This window comes from Eleutherodactylus coqui, chromosome 6 (assembly GCF_035609145.1).
Source record: "Eleutherodactylus coqui strain aEleCoq1 chromosome 6, aEleCoq1.hap1, whole genome shotgun sequence".
NCBI lineage: Eukaryota > Metazoa > Chordata > Amphibia > Anura > Eleutherodactylidae > Eleutherodactylus > Eleutherodactylus coqui.
In genome coordinates this window covers 178546181-178552103 of record NC_089842.1, presented here as the reverse complement: position 1 = coordinate 178552103, position 5923 = coordinate 178546181, and positions in this window count along the sequence as shown.

Here is a 5923-nt window from a genome sequence, read left to right as displayed (position 1 = left end):
TGGGACTTTCTAATGTTATAATCGCATCGCACAAAAATTGCAAGTTTGCGCTTCTGCAATTTTTGTGTGATGCGATTTTAACATTAGAAAGTCCCATTGACATATGCAGTAAAAAAATACACAGCAATATCGCAGCGTTAAAAAAACGCTAGTGGGTAAAAGCCCTAAGAAAAAAATAAAATTATGCGACTTTGAATGCAATGATGCAAAAATACTTATAATGTCCGAAAAAGGGGTTTTTATTATACAAAGGTGGAAAAACCTAAAAAAAATGTTTTTGCTATCTGTAATTGTACCGACCTGCAGAAAAAATGTATTGCGTCATTTATGCTGTTTGATTGACACTGTAAAAAAAAATAACTAAAAAACAATGGCAGAATTGATCAGTTTTCTCTCCCTGGTCTCAAAAAAAAAAAAAAGCTTTACAATACATTATATGCAACCAAAAACGGTAGCAATAAAAATTATAGTTCGCTACGCAAAAAACAAGCCTTTGTACGGCTGTATCAATAGAAAAATAGTTATGTCTTTTGAAAAGTGGAAATGAAAATCCCCCAAAAACCTTTGTGTCCTTAAGCCCAAACTAGGCCATGTCCTTAAGGGGTTAATCAGTATTTTTCCAAAATATGTTTTGGAATCCCATGTTGTACAGGTGTAGGCAGTTTAATTGCCTCAGAAGAGGTGAGAGGCTCCCTTTAAATGAGGCATAGAAGATCAAGTGATTCTAAGAGTTTTTATATCTTCCAATCACTTAGGTAGTGATAAGTGTTTCCTTGAAAATAAGACTGTCTTATATTAATTTTTTAGGGGAGGGGGGGCGGCTTATACTCACCTGGTCCAGGGCGTCCCAGTGCCTGGCGCTGCAGGTCTCTGGCGACAATGCGGCAGTCTGCAGTGTCCTCCACGTTGAGATATCCTCTTCTTTTTGGTGATGGGGCTTTGAATACCCTGCGTTCAGCAAAGCGAGCGCTGTAATTGGGTCGAGCGCCAGCCAATCAGTGCTGGCACTCTGAACAAATCGCAGCCAATGATATCATTCACTGAATGGCTGTGAATGATCGAGCACCGACTCTGATTGGCTGGTTCTCGATCCAATCACAGCACTCACTTTGCTGGAGGCGGAGTATTCAAAGCCCCGTCACCAGAAAGAAGAGGATATCTCAGTGTGGAGGACACTGCAGCTTGCTGCAGTGCCAGGGACCATCGCAAAGGACTCAGGCGCTGCAGGCCAGGTGAGTATTGATCTTTTTTTTTTAATGTACTTTAGCTAGGGCTTATTTTGGGGGGAGGTCTTATTTCAAGCCTTCCCCGAAAACCAGGGCAGGTCTTGCTTTTGAGGGAAAATGTTATTTATATACATTTGTATGTCTTAACGACACAGATAAAAGTTTAAAGTTGACCACATATTTTAACTAAACTCGTGTTAGTCCGTCCTCTATCACCCATGCTTACTCCTAAGAAAACGTGGTGCCATTTTTGCTTAGTTTTTTTTAATGAATTCTGAAATAACACAATTGGCTGTGCTTTTGGTTTATTATGAAAAGCTGGTTAAAAAAACGCTTCTCAAACTCATAGGTAGAAAAGTGTCAGGAATAGAAATCGTGGCCTGCTCCGGTATGCGGCAGTGCGCCTTAGGGCTAAAACCTTACCATTCATCTTACAGTAACTTAGGAAGTGATTTATCACGCTGACAATATTTATGTACGTTACCCACCTTAATCTCACATCCTGATCAGTTTGTACTAAAGCACAGTATATAGGAACCGTGATTGTAATCTTCACCAGCAGCATGCTCTATCAGACCCCGTAGATTAATGTACATCTCTAATGATTGCATGAGCTGCGCCCCCTGTCAAAAGTGCAAAACAGACATTGGAAAACGGGTTTTCTGATTGTCTAGGGAACTATGCGTCACGACCTCTCCTTTATAACTCCTTTTGTAGGAGAGGCTGTTAGCGTTGTGTGTGCCTCAGTAGTTGGACTGCCCCACTGTCTAGGCTGCAGATTCCACTCTTGGTTTTACATGTGGCTCACATTGCCACTGAAGGTGCACTTCATATATCATGTGTATACTATAGACTGCAGTTGCACAAGTGTGTGTGAATCATGTAGTACTGTCATGCCATAGAACAAAGCTTTTACAGACCGCTTGATATTTTAGTGTTTAAATAGCTGAATTTTGGCTTTCTATACCGTGTTTCTGTTCTTATGAAGGCGCTATTGATGGATTTATAATTGTTTACAGGTTATATATAATGGGATGCTAGGTATTAACTAAAGTATAGGACAACTCCGGTAAAAACTATTTTTCCATCCCTGCTCCCCTCACCTGATTGCTTGTCACACTCTGGAAGTCTCCTCTGTATATTGCAGTCACTTCCATTCACTGCAGCCTCCTTTCTGATAATAATGAGGCACAATCTTAATGCCATTTTATTTTGTAGTCACTTAGGTAAGCTTCAGACTATGAGTATACAGTCAGGAGGATGAACTATGATCTCCTCTATTATAACTGTGTGATCATCATTATTAACTGTGATAGGAGTCTCTGTTTCCCCCTCTGAAGCGCACATGTGGTACGCTCCATGGTGTATCATCACATAGGATTTATGCTGTGAAACTGATTAGTTTGAGAATAAATAACCCCAAGTAAATCTGAGCTGGTCAGAATTGAGATCACATGACCACCTGAAGAGAAAAAGACCAGGAGTTTCAGATAAATAAGAATAACCGACTGAGGTAACCCCATCTGATTTTATACCAGGGGATAGTTATATAATGAATAATTAAAAAAAAAAAACGGCCCTTTATGTAGTCTTCCTATAATTATGCGGAGGAAAACTCATAGAAAAGTTTGTGGCTATTGATGTCACCTAAGTTTTGTAATATTCCGCTACTATCCTCCTTTTTAAATGCAGGAGACTCCAGAAAATGGCAGATATTTCATTTAAAATCAATAAGAAGAGCTTTCACATGGGATGGAATAGGCAGCACAATGCACCGCAAGCCGTGATAAATGAGTACTGCGGATTTTGGTGTGGAATTACACAGCTGCGGATCGGGCTGCGTCCTGCAGCGTAATTCCATCCTGTGCGAAAGATCCCTTAGAAAACACAAAAATAGACAATTGTCCATGCCCCACTTTGTAGATCTTTGCATGACTTTGCAATATTGTGCCAGTATTATGCTGTACATTAGCATTATATAAATGTGTTTTTCCTTATTTTCTAAAGCTGTAACAGAAAATGGATTTCAGATGTATAAATATATGAAGTAGAATTTGGAAAAGGATCCTAGCTAGTAATGATATCAATCTGTATCACTTTATTTTTATCACATTTGTTCATATTTAATGCAACACGTTGCTGTCAGCATATTGTCTTTATTCTCTCGCATTCTAAATGAAGTGGAAGAAAAAATAAAGTAGATGACTGACTATCACTGGTGTTTGGATTCCTTTTTTTTCTTAAAGTGACCCTCCGGTCCTGGACAAACAGACGGCTGCGTGGGTTCTCTGACTACCTGATGCACATTGTATATTAGTATGCATTGGTAGTCTGAGACTACATGCTGTTCTGATTACTTAATTATGAAGCCTGATTAGACAGATAACAAACACTTTCAACTGGTTCAGAAGTAGAAGATAAGGCACAATTAGGGTATGTTAACACATAATGGAAATAGTGCGGAATTGACCATCGGTGTTGACTTTTACTCAAAATTAGCTGCAGGTGATGCAGAAGTGGTAGCAGCACTGCACTCATTAGACACTGCCAGGTGCCCGGATGAAGACGTGCCAAGAGCGTGAAGACTTCGTAGGTAAAGGGAATCACGGTATCTTTTGAAATCAGCTGTAGAAGTGCAGCTGATTTTGAGTCAAGTTCTGCACCAAATTTTCTGCTACAGTGTATATCCCCTACATGTAAACAAATCCTTAGATTTTCCTACAGATTGTAAAATGTGTTCATCGAATTAATACAAGATTTCCCCTTTCTCATACAAAAGGGAAGGATGGCAAAATTGGACGTGATCAAAATGGGATTTGGGCTTTTTTATAACTTTTTCAATCTGTCACCAAGGCAGCATGATATGAAGAGCTGCCACTTTATCACCATAAGGGTATGCTCACACATAGAGGAAAAGCTACATTATATCCGCTGCATCATTGATGGGGATTTTCATGCAAATCCGCTGAAGACTTCAACCCTTCTACTGAAAGGGTGAAATTGGCTGTAGATCCGCACAAGTTTCCGCTATGCATGAATGACCCTTAGGTGCGAATCGTCCATGTAGTTTTTGTGGCAGTCTTTTGAGCCAAAACCCAAGAGTGGATTCACAAGGAATGGGGACTGTAAAGGAAGCGCTAATACATCTCCTGCTCTACATCAACAACTGCTGTCGCTTTCCAGTCTTAATCAAAGTAATTGTTTTTTTTGTTTTTTTGTTTTTTTTAAGACGAAAGGTCTTCTGTGGGGCCTCATCTTAAATGACCCCCTTTCACAGTTTAGACAAATCTAAAATGATAATTCTTTATTAATTATATTTAAAAATTACTTAAACGAACACGGGGCACAACACAGAAGCCACTGGGTTGATGGAGATATGAGAGTCTCTTCAAGGACCTAGGTGCCACATCCTAATACTGCTTCCCTCTGTATACAATCATAGCAGAGAGGAAGAGCATGTTATGGGAAGTTGGCAACGTACAGTGGCTTTAATCAACGAACAATTAAAAAGAACTCGGACCAAATTCTATACTAGTGTCCCTCTCTTGTGCTCTTAGTTCACTATCAAAGTAACAAACAACTCAGCTACCATCACTAGATGGACTCAGCAATGAAGCTTAAATAGATGAGCATAGTATAGTTTTAAACAGAGGGAAAATAAGTTTCTAGAGAGCTGTGTTGTAATAAAGGTTGATTGAAATATATCATGCAGTAGTGCGGTTCTTCATATCATTATTCAGAAACCTATATGCCTCTCTAGAAACCAACGCGTTTCTCCGCTAATAATGGCGGGTCATCAGGAGATCAATGAGTTTAGTACTAAAGGATCAATTTTATATGTTTATTAGTACAAAAAGCACGAATCATTGGTGCTTGTTCATAATGTATTTCCGAGTTTACTCCGAACCAATATCAAGCATATACTGCCAAGTAACGGTAATATCTCGTGTTTATATAGAGGGAGACTCTTTGAGGTATTAGAATGAAAGTGGCATTAGAGATGTGGGCTAATAGTGGGTCTTAAAGGACCTTTTTGCCAAAGGATGCCCCCTGACCAGACCGAGACTGTTGTCCAAGATAGTCTATATAACAGCTAGGTCTGATTCAGTATCTCAGCATGCACAGTAGCAACTCTTTGACTGTGCCTGAGAACGGGCAATATAGAGCAGATAATGTCTGTAGCGGCAGTTGTATTAGAGGAGACCTCTTTAGAGAATAATCCCTCCTTAGAGAATAAGCCCTCTTATGCCAACATGGATAAAGCGTGCACAGTAGCAATTCTTTAACTGTGCCTGTGAACGGGCAATATAGAGCAAATACTGCCTATAGCGGCAGTTATATTAGAGGAAGCCTCTTTTTAAATTAGAGAATAAGCCCTCTTATGCCAACAAATAAATAAAAGTGACCCCTGTCAAGTAGTGCAAGGCTCAGGTTTGCCAATAAAGATGGTATAGGCAAAACCTGAGTCTGATCTAGTAGCTAGATATATGCACAGTGGGGTCACTGTAGCAGAGTCTCCATGTCCCTAAATAGGTCTCTATCTGAGATATGTCATCTTAAATGACAGAGCGGCATTCTGCGTGTCGCATTAGGGTATCTCATTTACATGGGCGTATATATGCTCCTTAATACAGAGTGCTGAATCCCTATTGATTTGCATTAGGATATTCAGACCTACGTTTTTCACGCATGTAATA